This window comes from Protobothrops mucrosquamatus, unplaced genomic scaffold (assembly GCF_001527695.2).
Source record: "Protobothrops mucrosquamatus isolate PMUCROS unplaced genomic scaffold, P.Mucros_1.0 scaffold5, whole genome shotgun sequence".
Classification (NCBI taxonomy): domain Eukaryota; kingdom Metazoa; phylum Chordata; class Lepidosauria; order Squamata; family Viperidae; genus Protobothrops; species Protobothrops mucrosquamatus.
The window spans coordinates 1,219,573-1,240,322 of record NW_015386392.1 but is presented as its reverse complement, the minus strand read 5'-3'; positions in this window follow the sequence as shown (position 1 = coordinate 1,240,322).

The window sequence follows — 20,750 nt, the reverse complement described above, 5'->3', positions numbered from 1 at the left end:
AGCCTTTTGGTCCGGATTTTTTTGTCCGGTGTAATAAATATTACATGCCTTCCTCAAAAACAGGATAAGAATGGATATGACAAAGGATTTAAATCACCTTTGACCCTGCCATAGATGCTGAGAGTTTTTAAATAGAAAATAAAATAAAATAAAATTCTTTATTGGCCAAGTGTGGTTGGACACACAAGGAATTTGTCTCCAATGCATAAGCTCTCAGTGTACATACAATTAATAGTGATAAATCATGATAAATATAGGTAAGTCCTTGATTTAAGACTATAATTGTGCCCACAGTTACGGTTGTAAGTCATGATGGCTATTAAGTGGATCATCATGTGACCACGAACCATTTTATGATTATTATTATTTTGCAGCATTCATTAAGCCTATACAGCAGTTGTAAGCAAACCCTACGGTCATTAAGGAAAGCCATTATTAAACTATGGGGCACTTTTTTTTTACAGAAACCAGACTAAACAAAGGTTTCCAGCAAAAACATTATAAATAACGGTTACATGACCACATTTATGCAAATGGCCATAAATGCTGAATCCAGGTCATAAATTGCTTGTGGGGGGGGGGAGGAGTGTTGTAACTTCCACTGGTAGTAAAATAAAACCATGGCTGATCTCAAGGTCTCATCTTTCCTGGAAAGCAGAGGCAACAAGATAAAGCAATGTGCTGAAGTCCCTGATTTATCAGCTACTAATTTACTGGTGCCCAGATTATGTAGTTCGACAGATTTCCAGGTCAAGCTTTTCTGGAACAATGGATTTTGCTTAGAAAATTATAGGCCACGGTTCCAGATTGTATTCAATTCTTTTAAGCGTCTGTTATGGACTCAGAGATCTTCTCTGATTAGTCCAACAGTTTGAATCAGCCTCATTTTAACATCAGTTGTGTTTAGTGCAGCTAACTCCCTTTCTTTCTGAATGCCAAGTACCGCATGTGAAATTTCACAGCTTCTGAATTCTTTGGGTCTCTTCCAAAGTCACTCAAAGGGCACATAGCACTATTCTCTACTACCCTGTCCTCTTTACACAGCTTTTGCCTTTAAGAAGAACACTTCAGCTGCCATTTTCCTAAACAGTTTATCCTTTTCCTTAAAACATATACCCAACTATTCCCTGTCACACTTCACCAACTTTATAAGATACCCAGAGATGTTGGAGAAAACTCCTGAGAATAACAATAGCAAGAAAACAAACTGGATGGATCTTCAAATGAATCAACCTAGATTTCTTACTCAACACAAAGGACAAGTCTCAAATTATTGTATATGATGCATATTATGCAAAACCTTTTAGAAAAATCCTCAATGCTAGAAATGGTGAGAAGACAAAAACAAGAGAAGACCGAAGAGAAAGAAAGGAAGGAAGGAAGGAAAGAAAGAAAGAAAGAAAGAAAGAGGAAGGAAGGAAGGAAGGAAGGAAGGAAGGAAGGAAGGAAGGAAGGAAGGAAGGAAGGCAGAGAACAGGAGACTTATGCCTTAGGTCAGGGGTAGGCAACCTTGGCTCTTTTATGACTTGTGGACTTCAACTCCCAGAATTCCTGAGCCAGCATAGCTCAGCATGGAAACCTCTCCCTTTCCCCTCAGCATGGCTGGCTCAGGAATTCTGGGAGTTGAAGTCCACAAGTCATAAAAAGGCCAAGGTTGCCTACCCCTGCCTTAGGTATAACAGCTGACTGGGTGACTTTGAGCGAATCACCAAGAGACAGGGAGTTCTAGTCCTGCCTTAGGCATGAAAACTGGCTGACTGACTTTGGGCCAGATACTCTTTCTCAACCCAACATACCTCACAGAGTTGTTGTTGTGGGGAAAATAGGTGGAGGAAAGGAGTATTAGGTTTGCTCATCACCTTGAACTATAATAATAATAATAATAATAAATGCAGGATAAAAATAAATAAAAAACCTATATGTAGCTAAAAGTTGACACCAACAATGTGCATTCAGTAACAAACAGATTCTACTTGCAATTTATAAAAATGTGACAGGGAATTTCTTTAGCTCTGCTGTTTTGACCCAGCTAAGGAAAAAGATAACCCTGTGTGAACCTCTTCCCACACATATTACACCTGGGTATTAATACTGTCAAGTAAAAACATTTGGACAGCTGTCCAGGGTTCTACTGAAAAGTAAACAAAATATTCCTATTCTCAGCAACATTTTGTCACATTTTGGAGTTCTCTACTACACTTTCCCATTTGAAGAGGCTCCTTCCCCAAACTATTAAATCCAGTCTCTAAAAATTAGCTAATTCACTACTGCAAGTGAACGCAAATAAACATTTCTGAAAGCCTTTTGAGAGTCACAAGTTTTACACTCTATCAATAGCCGTAACTATGAAATCGTACTAGTTTGACCAGTTTCTCAAGCACTCTGCAGTCAGATGCTGCAATTTATTAAATTTGTTTTCAGTCCGAGCATGGGGCATCTACTATGCAAATATTGATTTTTTTAAATGGAAAAAAAATCAAACAAGATATGGCCCACATAACAGCGTAAAACTATTTCTCAGCACTCAAAATGCAGTACGCTTATAACTGGTGCCAGCCCAGTTTTTGCTTTTTTAATTTTAATTTCAGAATGGTTCTAGGAAGTATGCAGGCATACGTTCCTCCCCACTTTTGCTCCTATCCTAAGCTGTCCCCCTTAAAATAATGCCAAGATCTGCGCACAGAAGTCCTCCACATTTTGCAAACAAATAAGCCAAAATGGCTGCCTTCTGTTGCTGTTTCCACAAAATACTTGAACAAATCAAGTTTTAGTTTGGTCTGGTTTGTCCAGAATGGCTATGCTTCTTTCAGTTTGTGTCCTTTAGCCAGTGATGACTAAAAGAAGGTACTGCTAAGAATGTATCATGTTCTCATACAAATGGATGCAGCCAGATTCTTTTGCAAAGAGTAGGTTTCCATGTATCAGAATGCATTTAGAAGTATGCTTAGCCAATTATATTAATCTAAACATTTTCCCCACTAAAAATCAGTGGGAAGTGGGGATTCTTGATTTAACACAATGTCTGAGGGAAAATAGGGCTCACAAACCAAATAGTTTAGTCTCCTACACGTACCATACACACACACACACACAAACACAAACTGTAATTGTCACTATTATTTTAAAAGCTAGCGCTCACTTTGGACAAGGTTTCAAATATCTGCTCAGTTCCTAATCTTTGTGTGAACCTTGGGCCAAGATTATATAAGAACTGCAGCGCCAAGTCTGTGGTTTATCTTGGCCTGGAACATTCATGTTGCCCCAACTTAAGATCAGCAACCACTTTCAATCTCTTCCTTTTCAGGCAAATTGTTTTTTAATTACCAAGGTGCATTCTCCATCATGCTTAATCCTAAATACAATCAGGAAAAAAGTACCTTTTCAATCATGTATTCTGCCAAACCACAGCCATACGGCCTGTTAGTCTTTAAAATAAGAAATGAATTCATGGGATCACCATGTTTGTTCAGAAAGAAATGAAGGTAATTCTCACACCAACTGAGATTTTCATGGGCAAGAGCCACCCATTTTGCCCCCCCCCCACCTTAAATTTGTTCATTTCTCCATAGGAATGATGGCCCTGAAGTTTGAGAACCTCTGCCTTAGAGAAGTTTTTTTTAATGTTTAATACAGTATCCCACAAGTTTCTGTTGATCTCTAACCGTAACCCATGCCTGGCCTTGGAACGTTACAGTTGAATAGACATCTTAATGAAGAGATCTTTGCATGAAGAAAAACAGCTCTTATGACAAGTCAGTGTTCTTATGGCACTTAATGGTTCTTCTCAAGGAGAATCCTCTCTTCCCCCCCCCCTATTATTATTCACAGTGGGTCATTTAACAGGAGGTTTAACACTTGATTCTGTGAATGTTCGCAATGGCCAAGTATTCCTTCAAGTTCCTTCTGAGATGTTTATGTCCTTACCCTCAAAATAAAAATGCTCCAAGGTAGGAGCCGGCCAAAGAAGGCCCCCGAGCACAAGGCCAAGAGCCTGTTCCAGCAACTTCTCCACCTAAAAGGAAACCCTGAGGTGATGACCTGCACTTTTTTGGAATTTCAATCCAGAAATGAAGTCCAAAGGGAATGCTGGAAATGTTGGCGAATGTGGTAGCTTTGGAACATCCTCATCTTCTCCATGGAGGCTATCCACAGGAAAACACATGTTAAGTAACGTGCTTTCCATGTGTAAATCCATGGCTGGTGGAGCCTTGCTGATGGCAAGGTAAAAGAAGAAAAAGACATCAGTGAACTTCTTAGTCAACAATCCTTGGTTTCATTCCCGCCCCAAAGAGATTAGAACAACCTGGGTCAACCACTAGGACACATGGAGAGGTCAAGCTATTTTCTCTTCTCATCAGTTCACAAGGAAAACATCTTTTTTGATTTGGTGACCCCAGTTGAAAGAGCCCCAAACAGCCATGATTCAATTGAAGCTTCCTGGTGGTATTTAAGGGCAGCCCTATGTGAAGTGGTTGTGGAAGTCAAGGTACAAGGTGACCAGGGTGTGAGTGACTTTCTGAAAGGCCACTCCCTTCTTACTCACTGAATACCACGGACACATTTTCTTTACTGACCACAAAAGAAACAAAAGGCTGAGCTGATGTCACACATTGTGAGCAATGCAGCTAGTTCTGCAGTGAAGCTGCTTAAAGTATTGTCTTCCAAGAGATCCTGACAGGAAACAAGAATGGAGAGGAGCAGAGAATCAAAAATCAACAGTTAAATTGGCCATGGTCCAACTGAAGCTTCCAGGTGGTACGGTATTCAAGAGCAGCCAGCCCTATGTGGAGTTTGTTGTAGTAGTCAAACTGCAAGCTGACCAGGGCATGAGTGACTATCTGAAACACCTCCTGACCCAGGAGGAGGTATAACTGCTATAATAGATGAAGCCATGTTTATTTCTTTTGATTTATATTCTCCCCCTTCTTACTCTTTGAGTATTGCACACAGATATTCCATATTCACTACTAAAGAAACAAGAGAGTGATCTAGCAATGCAGCTAGTCCTGCGGTGACAGAGCCTGGCAGGTAGCGAGTGGAGAGAAGAAAAGAATCCAATCAGGCTGCTCTAGCCCACTCCTTCATCTTTGTCTCAGCTTCTTATGACTTGCTATTCTGTTACAGCTTATCTTTCTGCCCAAAGGAAAATTACCCACAAATTAAGGGATCTTCATACGGGCGAGTTTTTGAAAGATGCATTGTTTCTCTGACAGCCTAGTTGACCTTCTGCTAAATCCAGTGGTAGTTTTTCTCCTCTCTCTCTCTACTCCTACTCTCTCTCCATCCTCCTTTGCTTACCCCCACTACCACCTTCCTCCCATCTATTTATAAGGACAGCAAGACTATAAAAGTCCTTGTTCTGGGGCACCAGGACTTCCAATCCCCCATTCGGCTTCAGCTGAGACAGAGGAGCTGTAGAGCTGAGGTCCTGATAGAAGAGAATATTGGTAGCTCAGGGTTGAATTTGAACTTGAGCTCAACGTGACTCTTTCCGATTGCAGCAAGAGCACATCATTCCAGGGCCTCAGTTGTCCTTGATGCTCTCTGAGCTGGGTGGTTTTCTTGCAGATGTTTCATTACCCAACTAGGTAACATCATCAGTGGTGGAAGGGAATGATTTTGCTCTTATTTTTCTATACGAGGGTCTTGCCCTGCGTCCACCAATGAAGACATACAATTTAACAGTAAATCAGAGCCTAATTGAGGAACCGCTAAGAATGCTCCCACCAACAATGAACGAGCAAGCTACCTGTATATATAAATGAAGAGCAAACCCCACTCTCTTCCAGCACTGATGATGTTACCTAGTTGGGTAATGAAACATCTACAAGAAAACCACCAAGCTCAGAGAGTACCAAGGACCCCACAACTGAGGCCCTGAATGATGTGCTCTTGCTGCAATGGGAAAGTCACTCTGTAAGTCAGGGAACCTATGGGGTGTCTTGCCCCGAACGGTTGTCTCTAATGGTGTTCACTCCAAAAGTAACTTAGAAGCCTTCTGAGACTCCCTCCAACCTGAGGAGTCGTTTGCACCACACTAAGATTGGGCAAAAGCAACTAGATTCAAACACAGGATCCAAACTCAGCCACAGCACACTAGAACCAAGGGGTACCTACTTTTCAGCTGCCTTGCTATTCCGCTCGTGGACCTTTTGTTGAAATTTTGGCTGACCAGCAGGTCTGTTCTGACCCATGCAATCTCATGTTAGGCCTTTGTGCTTGCTGAAGGGGAGCTTCCGTTTCTCTGAGCTATGGGGAAATTTAGGAAAGGACAGGAGCTGTGATCCTCAGCAGTTTTTTTGGGTCTTCTCTAGATGAAGAACATTCATCAAAATCAGGTCTGTCCTTCCCTTTGAGATTCAATTCCATCCATTAAAAAGCTTCTATGATTCATGGAGCTTCTAAGTCTCCCGGCCACGAGAGAAGTCTCGCGCGGGGGGGGGGGGGGCTTAGACAAATCCCACTATCTACAGCAGGCATGTCAAACTGCCAGCCCACGGGCCGGATGCATCACGCCCAAACCGCATCCACCTCATTGCCGGCAATGGGGGAAAAGTCCCGATACGTCGTGCGACGTCATGTGGCGTCTCTACAGTCTTTCACCCCCCCCCCAGTTGCCAATATTTAGATAAGTGCCACTAAACAGTGTTGAAGGTTCCAAGAACAGTCCCATGGAAGCAAAAATACATGAAGTCAATGACTTTGCTTGTCAGACAGTCACAAAAGGGGATCACAGGACAATGCATCTGTCATAAATATGAGTCAGTTACCAAGCATCCAGAATTATGATCGCACGACCATGGGGATGCTGCAACGGTTGTAAGAGTGAAGAACAGTCATAACTTTTTTCAGGGCTGTTGTAACTTTGAACCCCCACTAAACAAATGGTTGTAAGTCGAAGACTACCTGTAACGAAGAGCTAATCCCAGAGATAGCTGGATGAAGACACAAAGGCGCTGGAGTTTCCAAGGAGACTCCAGGTCTCCTCCCCTTTAAAGATTTTGACATTTTTATGATGATCACCCCTCCCACATTTCTGTAAGCCAATGCTTTTGGAAGATTAACCCCCTAAAAATCAGAAAAACAGATGTAGATGTAGACTGCCTCTTAATGTGGAAGCTCTATTAAACTAGCTGCTTGAGCAAGAGTCACTGATATATTCCTCTTCCTGCTGTTAATCTGACTTTTGGAAGCACACTGTCTATGGCACAGGTGTCAAACTCGCTACGTCATGTGACGTGTCGCGACGTATCGTGACTCTTTTTGTATTGCCGGCAATGGGGTGGGCGCGGCTTCAGTATGATGAAACCGGCCCGCGGGCCGGCAGTTTAACACCTCTTGTCTATGGATATCCCTACATCCATGTATGTTGGGTCAGCTTACACTATGGTTCTGCTTGAATGAAGAGGCCTTCCTTCGTCCTTTACCACAGCAGGAAAGTAATTTCCAATGTTAAGAAAGTAACATCTTAAATTATTTTAATAATTTACTAATGTCAGAAATTATTTTCCATATAGTAGTTTTCAGCCTGGTTATGTTTTCCAAAATCTTATGAAAATTTTAGTTTACTTTTTCTAAGTTTTCACCCCTCTGAGAAGTTTGCTATAAAAAGGGAGAGGTTTCCCAAAAATTCAGCAGCCCTTCTGAAGACAAACTTACACCGTGGAAGACATCTTCACTCTGATAACTGATAACAGCAACTGACAGTTTGGTTTAGATGGATGATGTTACAAAGCTATCAGAATTCCCAAGGAGATGACAGGCCCTCTTGGGAGCTTGCTCCCCTGCTTCACCTTTTTTACCTACACTAGGGGTAGTCAACCTTGGCTCTTTTATGACTCGTGGACTTCAACTCCCAGAATTCCTGAGCCAGCCATGCTGAGGGGAAAGGAAGAGGTTTCCATGCTTAGCCATGCTGGCTCAGGAATTCTGGGAGTTGAAGTCCACGAGTCATAAAAGAGCCAAGGTGGCCTACCCCTGACCTACACTAATGCCAGACAAATCTCTGTAGGAAACTACCAAACACACATCACTAAACTGCCTATTTCTCATCTTTTTACACAGAAGGCATACTTCTGGATGTAGACTGCCTCTTTATACAGAAGCTCCATCAAGGCAGCTGACTGAGCAAGACCCACTGGTGCAGCTTTTGGTCATCTTCCTGTCCAATTTCCTGTGTGTTGCTATGCTAGTATTTTTTTTTTTTGTCCCAACGTCCCTTTGTCTAGGGTTAGTTCCCTCTGCCATTTCTGCTTAGATGCAGACAATTTCTTCTGCCTCCGAAAGTGTTATTAGGTGATGCCAAGGACAGGAGAGAGGAGAGGAACTCTCCCTGCTTTTTTAACTCTAGAAATCGGCTACAGCAATCCAGATTAAAAAGATCCTGTAGTATTCAAGGAACAAGTTTTCCCCCAAGAAAATACTGCGTGATTAATGATGCTGAACCTCTTTTTGGTTTATTTAAGGCGGAGATGGGAATCGAGGCCCTCTTTATGACTCGTGGACTTCAACTCCCAGAATTCCTGAGCCAGCAGGGCCATAAATGGGCCGTCATTCCCCACACCTGATTTAGGGTATTCCTATTTCTATTGGTCTCTTATACTTAAGATAGCTCACCCTTGGCTGTGGCATTCTCTTGACCTGGCAAGATCAAGATTTGAAATTAATTTCAATGTCCTTGTTGGTTTTGCACTAATAGCTTGAGATAATATGAGACTGGATCCCAATGAAGCTCTGGAGTTGTTTTTTAAAAGGGGTGGATGTGCTGCATTTGGGAGAACCAGGAGGTTCTTGGTCAGCTTTTATGGGTTTTTTTTTTTAATTGCTTTTATTGTTTCGGTTACTGTTTTGTGCTACCCAACTCTGATACTTGAAAAATTGCAAATTTTTCTAATTCCATCTTAATGTATTTAGCTGTATTACTAGAATTTACAAAAGATAATATCCCTCTGCAAATAAATAAATAAATAAATAAATAAATAAATAAATAAATAAATAAATAAATAAATAAATAAATAAATCGGTCCTGGTTAAGAAATAATTCTATTCCTAACTCTATCTTTAACTTAAATTGGTATGTAAGTTAGAACTCTTACTTACAGAGTTTATATTACTAAATGTGAAAAACTGTATTGTTCACCTAGGTGCTAAAAATATGTATTACTTTCCCAATACTTTTTAAAATGATATCCTGCAAGTAGATTAAAAGGCATTTAACATTAAGTATCAATTACAGGTAAATAAATAATTGTTCCTTTAAATAGGGTTCACCAGATCAGCTGTTTTGATCTGTCTAATCTGACTAAAAATTAAACTGAGGGTCATTAGTATGCAGAAAGTAGCAAATTATTTATTGATCCAGGTGCCAGCTTGATGGGATTGGGCAATACACACGGCAGTCTGTAAGAAATTCTATTATAACTCTCTTTAAACTTGACTTTGGCAAAGCAAACATTTAAACACTGATGCTCTCTACAGGATGGATGAATTCTCATAAAAAGCAAAAAAATAATAATAATCAGGATTTGGAAAGGATGATTTTAACCCAGGCAGTTCTTACAAACAGCCTAAATTTAGCCCATAAGAATCAAATCTTCAAATATGTTTTCATATTCGTTCTTCCAAAGTGACTTACTTCAGTATTTACTAATCATCCTTTGGATCATAAATCTGAAAAATAAGTCACCCGAGCTGTGAAGTTATTGCTGCAAAACAAGCAACAAAAGATGGCAACAATTTTTCTTTTAAAGATAAAGGCTGGTCCTATGATGAATAATAACCTGGGAATTCCCTGCCTCCACTTTTTCTTGTCCCTATTTCACAAACTAATTGTTTGCCTCTGTCATGCCTCCATGAAAAATTGTAACCCATGTTGTTTGCAAAGCCAGCTTTCAAGCTGTTTACAAATCATTAAAGGCCAGAAGTGGATTAATGTTTGAGGTTTGTGTCTCCTGTAGACAGTCACAGGACACAACTGGCAACCAGGGCAGTCTCTCTGCTATATTTTAATTTAGGGACTACCCATCTGACTCACAGGGCAGCCCTGGGCAGTGTACAATTAAAAACATAACAACCACATAAATATTGTATCCCAATAAGAGGCAATTAAAATAGGAATAAAATAATTTTGTGCTAAGCACTCAAAGCTTTTCAAGAGAAGTTTCACAAAGCACACGTTGCAATAGTTAAGAAAGAATGCACCGTATCCAAGCTGCAATTAGACAAACACATTATACAAATGCTTTGTTTTGCCACACTCATCATCTGTGAATCTAGTGATACCTGAAGTCCAAGTAATATCCCACGCTTGCACACCTGCTTTCAATGGACATACAACATCATCCAAATCTAATCCCACAATTTTCTATTTACTGCCCAATGTTCCGGGCATTGTGAAACCTACACACAACCCCTTCCTTTGACTAAAAAAAAGATTATCTGCCTTTCAGACCTGATGAATTATAATTTTCCTCCTTGTCCAGTCAGTATGATTCTAATGGGAATCCCACGCTGAACCTCAAATTTTCAAGCCACCGAGCTGGGGAAGCTTGAATAATAGACTCCTGCAATATTGGTGTGGTGTGGTGTGGTCTGTGACTCTTGTTGAAAATTCCTGAGATATCTGGATGGCATTGTGGTATTATTATTACATTTTTATTCCACCATCTTTATCTGAAAGAAACTCAAGCAGCAAACATACGTAATTCTCTTGCCTTCTACTTTAACAAAAACAATCCTTGTGAAGTGTGTTGGACTTAGCAAGTTATTATTATTACCAGTGCTTTTTTTGTAAAAAAAAAAAAAAAAAGTGCCGGAACTCACACACATCATACAACCTGCCTTGCCTACCCTACAAGGTTCCATCCAAAAAAGGTGCCAGAACTCTGTTCTGGGCGTTCTATGACAAAAAAAAGCCCTGACTATTATTATCTATCTTTTAATGTTGTGGATATGTTTTAGAGCCATTGCCTCTCTACAGAAAAATCTGCATGGCACTGGTAATTTTTTTTCTAAAGGGGAGGCCTGAGTGAGAGGCTAAGATTTTCTTCTGCTTTCGCACGGGGTTCCCAATCCTGAGTAGATGTGTGTTAAATAAAATCAGAGACCGGAAGACAACACACAATTTGCTTACCATGTAATTTAATCTCTGCCATACTTGCCTGACTTCTCCTCCTCATGGCCTGTGGCAATGCTAATTTCTCTGTCACAAAATAAAATAAAGCTTTCAATGAAAGTCTCCTGATGGCCTCCCAAATATTCCATTTTGTAGCAAGAAAAAGTCTGATTTCAAATAAACAGTACATGCAAAAATCTCGGGCAATCCCTCCCCGTCCCAAGCCAAGTTTCTGATGAAACAGCTGTAATGCAGATTTAGAACCTCGTCTGCACAGTTTATTTATTTTGTGCATCTTTGGAAAATTTTGATTTTTGTTTTGTTTTTAAACAATCTTGCAAAGGTGAGTCATGATGATGCTCACATCCACACATGCTGGATCTGTAGTTTCTCCATGTGGCTTTTACAACGGCTTCTTCCCTTGTTACATTAAAAGCACTTTTGATGCTCAGAGGAACTTCTTGGCTGGTTGATGGTCAGGGTCCTCGGGATGCTAGAAACAGAAGGAGCAAAACTGACAGAGGCATGAATTATACATGCAGCCTCACATCTAAGTTTTCTTTGGACTCTTAAGCGCATATTCCGAAAGTAATAATAATAATAATAATAATAATAATAATAATAATAATAATAATAATAATAATAATAATAATAATAATAATAATAAAGTTGGAAGGGACCTCAGAGGTCATCTAGTCCAACCTCCTGCTGAGGCAGGAAACCCTATACCATTTCGGACAAATGACGGTCCAGTTTCTTCTTAAAAACTTCCAGTGTTGGCGCATTTACCGCTTCTGGAGGCAGGTTGTTCCACTGGTTAATTGTTCTAACTGTCAGGAAGTTTCTCCTTAGTTCTAGGTTGCTTCTCTCTTTGGTTAGAAGAAAAGTTGGGGCATTCTCACATTACAAAATGTCATACAATATATTAAGTGCCCTGCTGGATCAGAAACAGACCCTTGGACCATTTAATCTAGTGGCCTGTTTTCAAAGTGGTCAACCAAAGGAGCAAGGAAGTCCACAAGTCTCAGCAGCAGATGGTCATTATGGGAAGTCCCATCAAGCCTAACAACCACCAAGCCCCAGGATTTCCATAAATGGGTTCGTTTTTGAAGCCAGCCAAGCTGGGTCCGCACCTAGAGTTGCTCAGCCTTATACATTTTACCACCAGGATTGCTTCCGATGGTAAAATGTGTTAAGGGAGGCTGAGCAGGTTAGGTGCAGAAATCCACTGATGGCGGAAAAGATATACAAAACACCCCGATTGTTTGCTGCCAACCAGCAGGTTTCTGGATTTATTTCAACCCATAATTTGCTATCTAGTTTTGTGGTATAAGATATCTCAGTTCTGAAGATTTGATTCTGAACTCAGAAGTGAATTAGAAAGCGAAAGCAAATTATGAAAGCAGCACAATGGCTGTAGCAGAACAGGTACAACTTGAGTCTTGTCTTGTGTACAGGTAATCCTTGATTTATAACCACAATTGAGCCCAAAATTTATGTTGCTAAGTGAAACATTTGTTAAGTGAGTTTTGACCAGTGGTGGGATTTAAATATGTGAACAACCGGTTCTCTGTGTGGATGCCACTTCCGGAAGTCCATTCTGGGCCTGGGTAAAAAAAATTACCAGTTCTGCCAAAGTGGTGCGAACCAGCTGAATCCCACTGGTTTTGACCCATTTTATCACCTTGCTTGTCAGAGTTGTTCACTGAATCACTGCAATTGTTAAGTTAGTGGCACAGTTGTAAAATGAATCTCATTTCCTCATTGACTTAGCTTGTCAGGTTGCAAAAGGGGATTGTATGATCCCAGACATTGCAATCATCATAAATATGAGTCAGTTACCAAGAGTCCAAATTTTGATCACATGACCAGGGGCTGCTGTAACAGTTGTAAGTGCAAAAAGTATGTAAGTCACTTTTTTCAGTGCCTTTGTAACAATCACTAAACAAACTGTTATAAGTCAAGGACTACCTGTAATGCAGTAACATTTGAATTTGCCACATTAAGAAGTGAACAAAAAGATGTAAAAAATTGAAAAATTAATAAAACTTGTTCAAAAAAAAAGTGAACAAAAAGAGGTTTTATGTATTTCTAACAAAAGTCAACAACTGGACGTAGTTCATAATTTCTAAGGGGCTCTCCATCTTCCAAGGAGTATAGAAACTGGAATTAATTCCATCTTGGGAGTTACCTTTCCTTCCATCTAAAATCTTTACCTATTATTGGTGGTCCACAATTATGAAATACATACATGCATGCATACATACATACATATTGAGTATGCATCTGAAAATTGGTCATTCAGTGTATAGAGACTGAAATATGCAACCAACATACGAAGGAACAGAGAACGGGTTGAGAAGGGGAAAACCAAGAAAATTGGAGCTGGAGTTTATGACACCTCCCCCCAAAAGAAAGAAGCTTTAAGAACAAAAGGTTTTAAGAACAAGAACAAGGGGGGAAAAAAGCTTTAAAAGCAAAAGAACAAAAGTTAAGTCACTAAGGATAGACTGAAAGCAAGGACAGAAAAGTACAGAGAAGCATAAGGAATTGAGTTGCTATAAAATGCATTTAGCTATATAGTATTTCAGTTTGGTCCAGTGGTTCCGGCTAGATGGTAAAGTCAAGTCCCACCTTAGCCATGGGTGACTTTGGGCCAGCCCCAGTCTCTCAGTCTAACTCATCTCACCAGGCTGTTGTTGTGGAGAAAATAGGATGAAGATGTGCTGCTTGAGTTATTTGTAAAAATAATAAAAAGCAGGATACAAATAAAAAAAATAAATTGATCTCCTTTTCTTTTATCCATGACTTTCTTTGGTTTACTATTTTATATATTACTTTTTTCTGCTATGCATAACAATGGTTACCCCAAAACAAGCTGCCTATTGGTTATGTATGCATGAATATACTGTATATGTTAACTTAAGCCCCGTATATATAGAATTCTGTTAACTTAAAATTTAATAGCTGGAGCAGTGAAGGGCTGGACAACCAGTAAGAACACACAGTTAAAACTAATTGGTTGAAGAGAGCTGGCCGGCTGCATGAGGGAATCTGAGCTGTGATTAGTTGCTGCGAATGTAAAGGAGTTTCCTTGGTTCCCGCTTTTTTCCTCTGTGTGCTGTGTGTGCTCTCTGTGATTTATCTCATGATGTTCCTGCTGTATTGATTTACCTGATGATGCTCCTGTTCGCCTATCTTATTTACTGTAAATATATTCATTTATATAAAACTGGTTCCTGTCAGCATCTCTGACTCCATTTGGATACCGGCTGCACAATTCCCTGACAAATTCTTAATTTATGATGGAGATAATAAAGAAATCAATTTTGAACCTGATTACATTTAAAAAAATAATGGGTGAGAATTTGCCTGCCGTGACATAGCTGGAATAACAGAGTTGGAAGGGACCTTGTAGGTCTTCTAGATTAATTGTTCAAACTGTCAGGAAATTTGTCCTTAATTCTAGGTTGGTTCTCTCCTTGATTAGTTTCCATCCATTGCTTCTTGTTCTGCCTTCAGGTTTTACATATATCAACAAGTCCATAGAAAATACAGCTTCAGAATTAAATGTACTGTAGAAGGTTATTAGTGAATAGGATGATTGATAATGTGCTAGCTTGATCAAGTATGTGCCTTGCAAAGCTCAGTCACAGTGGCAAGCACAGTATAAACAAGCAGATCCTTCAAATAATTAAGACAAAGTATAGTTGCTTGGGTTTTGACTTAATGTTATGCTGAATGCACTAAGTCATGATTGTTGTTATCAGGAATGTGAAGCTAATCATGCTTTGTTCAGTAAACCACAACCAAAATTATCTCGCTTAATACAATATCTAGGTCCACTATATCCTATGCTGATAGATATCTGTACAAAACTTTTGTACTTTACTTGTCATACCTTGAATGAACTTAAAGGAATATGTCAGTGTTAAAAAAAAATCTGGAAACTACAAATGGCAGCAAAGAGATACTTTGATGCCATATTTATTGAAGTTAGTATTAAAGGAGATACTAAATATTTTGTTTAGAGCAGGGCTTTTCAACCAGTGGTACGGGTACCACCTGTGGTACATTGGCACCTGGCAGGTGGTATGTGACCATCCTAGAAAAGTAGCAGGGGAGGGGAATGAGCTGAACTGGTGGCAGCTCCGCACAAGCCTGAGCGAGAGATGGCTGGAGCTGCAGGGCTGTCAGGGCTCAGTGGAAGTGCCAGGATCAGCGCCAGGCTCCAGCCGGAGCTCTGCGCTGATCCTGGTGCTTCTGCTGAGCCCAGAAGAAGCGCCGATCAGCTGGAATGTTGCAGCATCTCCAGGATCTTGTGATTTACATTCAGATGCTTGGCAACTGATTCGTATTTATGACAGTCACAGTGTCCCCGGGTCATGTGAAGTGATCAAAACCTGCTGCAATCACCCAGCAGACGGGGGGAATAAAAACCAAACACTCCCCACCCCTGCTGCCAATCCTCAACAGAAATGCTCACAACAATGAAAACCTCGGACAGGAGGAAGAGCACTGCCGGGCGGGCAGGCAGGTGTCTTGCTCGGCTGTGGCTTGGGGGGCACTTTTTTCAGTGCCATTGTAACTTCGAACAGTCACTAAGTGAACTATTGTAAGTCGAGGACTACCTGTACTTTATCACTTTTTTCCTTTTTTGGGGGTTCATCAGGTTTTTGACACCTTGCTAGGCGACTGGTGGTACTCGGATATTGCCATATCCTAAAAGTGGTACAATGGGTGAAAAGGTTGAAAAGCCCTGGTTTAGAGCATATCTCATTACTACTCATGTAAGAAGTTTCAGGATATTGATAAATAAAACAGAGGCAGCTTTTTTATTCACAGCTGTGCGGGGGATGTTGATCAACTAATTATACAGAAATTATGATAAAAATCTACATACTTGCAGAGATCTTTTTAATTGCCCCTTTTCTCTCTATAAATAGACCTAAAAATAAAAGAAAGTAATATGAAACAAGCCATTAATGAATGCCTAATTAATGTCAAATTCTTATTGCTAAGGAACAAAGAATAAAGATTCCTGATCAAGGGAGTACAGTATTGTTGCTAGAGAAAAGTTAACATTTGAATAGGGCATTGTTTTTTATTATTTTAATTTTGTGTAGTTTAATTATGTCAGTATGGTATAGCATAGAGCAGTGGTGGCAAACCTATGGCACGCGTGCCAGAGGCGACACTCAGAGCCCTCTCTGTGGGCACGCACACCATGCCCCAGAGATGGCAACTGTTCCTCTTCAACCAGCTGCCTTCTAACTCGCCGAGGTCCCACGTGGCCGAATGCATCCTGGCATGGCTGGTTTCCCTCCCCCTGTCCCATCCCGTCCCTCCTGACCTCGCATGCTCTCCTTTTCCTGAGCACAACCCACTGCATTGCCTCCTCAGCTGTTGGCCAGCCAGCCAGCTCAGAGGCAGTTTCTTTGAACTGCTGGCAGAGGGCTGCAGAGCCCCAGAGTGCGCCGGTCGAGGGGCCGGTAGGCTGTGGCTGCTGAGGGACACGGTCAGCCCTCATGCGCTCACTGGCCTCTGTGTGCAGGGGCCGATGGTGTCAGGCAGCAGCCGCCCTGGCCCTTGCCTTGCCCCATGGCAATGGCACTCCCACCCTGCCTCGCCTCACCCTGCAGGACAAGCCTCCTGCCTACCAACACACCTGCCAGAGACCCCCTGGATCTCCCCCGACCCTGCCCACCCCCCACAGGTGTCCCTCCCCACAAGCAACATTGAGGTGACCACACCCACCCAGTCTGCCATGACCACCACAGCCACGCCCACTCAGTGGGCCACGCCCAACTGGCACCTGGCAATAAATAAGTGGCTTTTGGGTTGCAGTTTGGGCACTCGGTCTCTAAAAGGTTCACCATCATTGGCATAGAGCGTAGAGTAGAGTAGAGTAGAGTAGAGTAGAGTAGAGTAGAGTAGAGTAGAGTAGAGTAGAGTAGAGTAGGGTAGAGTAGAATAGAATACTTGGAAGGGACCTTGAAAGTCTTCTAGTCCAACCCCTGCTCAGGCAGGAAACCCTATACCACTTCAGACAAATGATTGTCCAGTCTTTCCTTTAAAACCTCTAGTTGGTAAATCTCAGGGATAACCTTGAGCCAAATATTATCTGTCAAATAAATGTACTGAAGGTCATACAGTACAACCAGTGGTGGGATTCAGCCAGTTTGCACCACTTCAGCAGAAGGCCCAGAATGGACTTCCAGAAGCAACATCCACACAGAAAACCGATTGTTCACATACTTGAATCCCACCACTGGGTACAGTATATAGTCATTTCACTGCACTAGATCAGTGGTTCTCTACTTGTGGTCTGCAGACCCCTGGGGGGGCGCAATATTATCACAGGAGATTCATGAAGGCTTGAAGAAATGTTATGATTTAAATATTGAGTTAAGTCTTGGGGGTCTGTGGCCACAAGAGGTATTTAAAGGGTGTCCATGATGAAAAGTTTGAGAATCGCTGCACTAGACAAATTGTTTTCATTCCTATCCCTATTTTGCAATAGCTGTCTTATATCAAGACCAATTGATTTAATCCAGCATAAACAATTCATTCAGAAACTGATTTATTAAACTTTAATCCCACCTTTGTTACTTTATAGGTAACTCAAGGTGGCGCACATATATAATACTCCTTCCTCTTCCTCTTTGCCCCAGAACAACAACCCTGTGAGGTGAGTTAGGCTGAGAGAGAGGGAGTAGCCCAAAGTCATCCAGCAACTTTCATACAGGATTTTAAAAAGGGTTTTTTTTCTGAGCCTTGTTTTGTTGTTAGTCCGACCCATCGCGACCCCATGGACAACGTTCCTCCAGGCCTTCCTGTCCTCTACCATCTTCTGGAGTCCATTTAAGCTCACGTCTACTGCTTCAGTGACTCCATCCAGCCACCTCATTCTCTGTCGTCCCCTTCTTCTATTGCCCTCAATCTTTCCCAGCATTAGGCCCTTCTCCAGTGAGTCCTTCCTTCTCATTAGGTGGCCAAAGTATTTGAGTTTCAACTTCAGGATCTGGCCTTCTAAAGAGCAGTCAGGGTTGATCTCCTCTAGGACTGACTGGTTTGATCGCCTTGCAGTCCAAGGGACTCGCAGGAGTCTTCTCCACCACCATAGTTCAAAGGCCTCCATTCTTTGTCGCTCAGTCTTTCTTATGGTCCAACTTTCACATCCATACATTGCAACTGGGAAAACATGGCCTTGACTATACACACTTTTGTTGGCAGGGTGATGTCTCTGCTTTTTAGTGTGCTGTCTAGATTTGCCATAGCTTTCCTCCCCAGAAGCGTCTTTTAATTTCTTGGCTACAGTCCCCATCTGTGGTGATCTTGGAGCCCAGGAAGATAAAATCTGTCACTGCCTCCATTTCTTCCCCATCTATTTGCCAGGAATTGAGAGGGCCAGATGCCATAATCTTGGTTTTCTTAATGGTGAGTTTCAAGCCAACTTTTGCACTCTCCTTCTTCACTCACGTCAAGAGGCTCTTTAGTTCCTCTTCACTTTCTGCCATTAGAGTGGTATCATCTGCATATCTTAAGTTGTTGATATTTCTCCCAGCAATCTTAATTCCAACTTTTGATTCATCTAGCTCTGCCTTTCTCATGATGTGCTCTGCATATAAGTTAAATAGGCAGGGCGACAATATACAGCCTTGCTGGACTCCTTTCCCAATTTTGAACCAGTCAGTGGTTTCGTGTCCAGTTCTCACTGTTGCTTCTTGACCCGCATATAGGTTTCTCAAGAGACAAATAAGATGGTCTGGTACTCCCATCTCTTTAAGAACTTGCCACAATTTGTTGTGATCCACACAATCAAAGGCTTTAGCATAGTCAATGAAGCAGAAGTAGATGTTTTTCTGGAACTCGCTAGCTTTCTCCATGATCCAGCGTATGTTGGCAATTTGATCTCTAGTTCCTCTGCCTCTTCAAAATCCTCCCGGTACTTCTGGAAGTTCTCAATCCACATACTGTTGGAGTCTAGGTTATAGGATTTTAAGCATAACTTTACTAGCATGTGAAATTAGTGCAATGGTGCAATAGTTTGAACATTCTCTGGCACTGCCTTTCTTTGGAATTGGAATGTAAACTGACCTTTTCCAATCCTGTGGCCATTATTGAGTTTTCCAAATTTGCTGGCAAATTGAGTATAGCACCTTTACTGCATCGTCTTTTAAGATTTTGAATAACTCAGCTGGACTACTGTCACCTCCACTGGCTTTGTTGTTGCTCAGATTTCCTAAGGCCCATTTCACTTCACATTCTAGGATGTCTGGCTCAAGGTCAGTGAGTTGCCATTTCCTTCTCTAGTGGATCACATTTTGTCAGAACTCTCTGCTATGACCTGTCCATCTTGGATGGCCCTGCACAGCATAGCTCATAGCTTCATTGAGTTACGCAAGCCTCTTCGCCACGACAAGGTAGTAATCCATGAAAGGGTTTCTGAGTCTACTAAGAGCTAATACAAAGTGAACCTGTATAGAGCTGCCAGAACTGGACTGCAAAAATTGAAATTACAAGATGGCTGCAAAGAGACAAGGAAATCACACAACATTTGTTGCCACTTAACAACTGTCCAGATCATTACAATTCAGGTCTGGCAGTCTTTCTGCATATCAGGAATGTTCTTCACCCCTAAACTATACAGTAGCTGCTCTTTGAATAACCTATAAAGAATATTAGCTTGATTCCCTGGATTAATTACAATATTTTTATCCTGTATTTTAAATATATATATGGGGGGAGGGGAATCAATTCAAGGCAGCAAACACACCAATTTTTCCACCTCCTATTTTTCCCACAACAACAATCTGTGAGGTAAGTTGGGCTGAGAGGCGGTAACTAACATAGAATTCTTTATTTATTGGCCATATGTGGTTGGACACACAAGGAATTTGTTTCTGGTGTATAAGCTCTCAGTGTACATACAAATAATAGTGGTAATCATGATCATATATAACATGAAATATAGTCATCATAAATCGTGAAATACAACACTTCATCATAAATCATAAGATGCAACACTTAGTGATAGTCATAGAGTACTAGCTAAGCAAACAACATAAATCATACTAGGATACAAAAAAACAATATAAATTGTAGGATACAAGCAGCAAAGTTATAGTCATAAGAAGATAAGGACAGGTAATAGGAAAGATGAGGAGTATCATAGTAATATATCTTTACTAATATTTTGACAGTGTTGTAGAACTTAGTTGTTAAGCAGAGTGATGGCATGGGGGGGAAAAACTCTCCTTATGTCTAGTCGTTTTGGTGTTCAATGCCCTGTAGCGTCGTCTTGAGGGAAGAAGTTGAAATAGTTTATGTCCAGGATGTGAGGGGTCTGTAGATATTTTCACAACCCTCTTTCTTGCTCGTGCAGTGTACAGGTCCTCACTGGAAGGCTGGCTGGTAGCAATTGTTTTTCCTGCAGTCCTAACTATTCGTTGAAGTCTGTGTCTGTCTTGTTTGGTTTCAGAACCAAACCAGACAGTTATAGAGGTGCAAATGACAGACTCAATAATTCCTCTGTAGAACTGAATCAGCAGCTCCTTGGGCAGTCTGAGCTTTTTGCATTGGCGCAGGAAGAACATTCTTTGTTGTGCTTTTTTGATTAAATTTTTTGATGTTA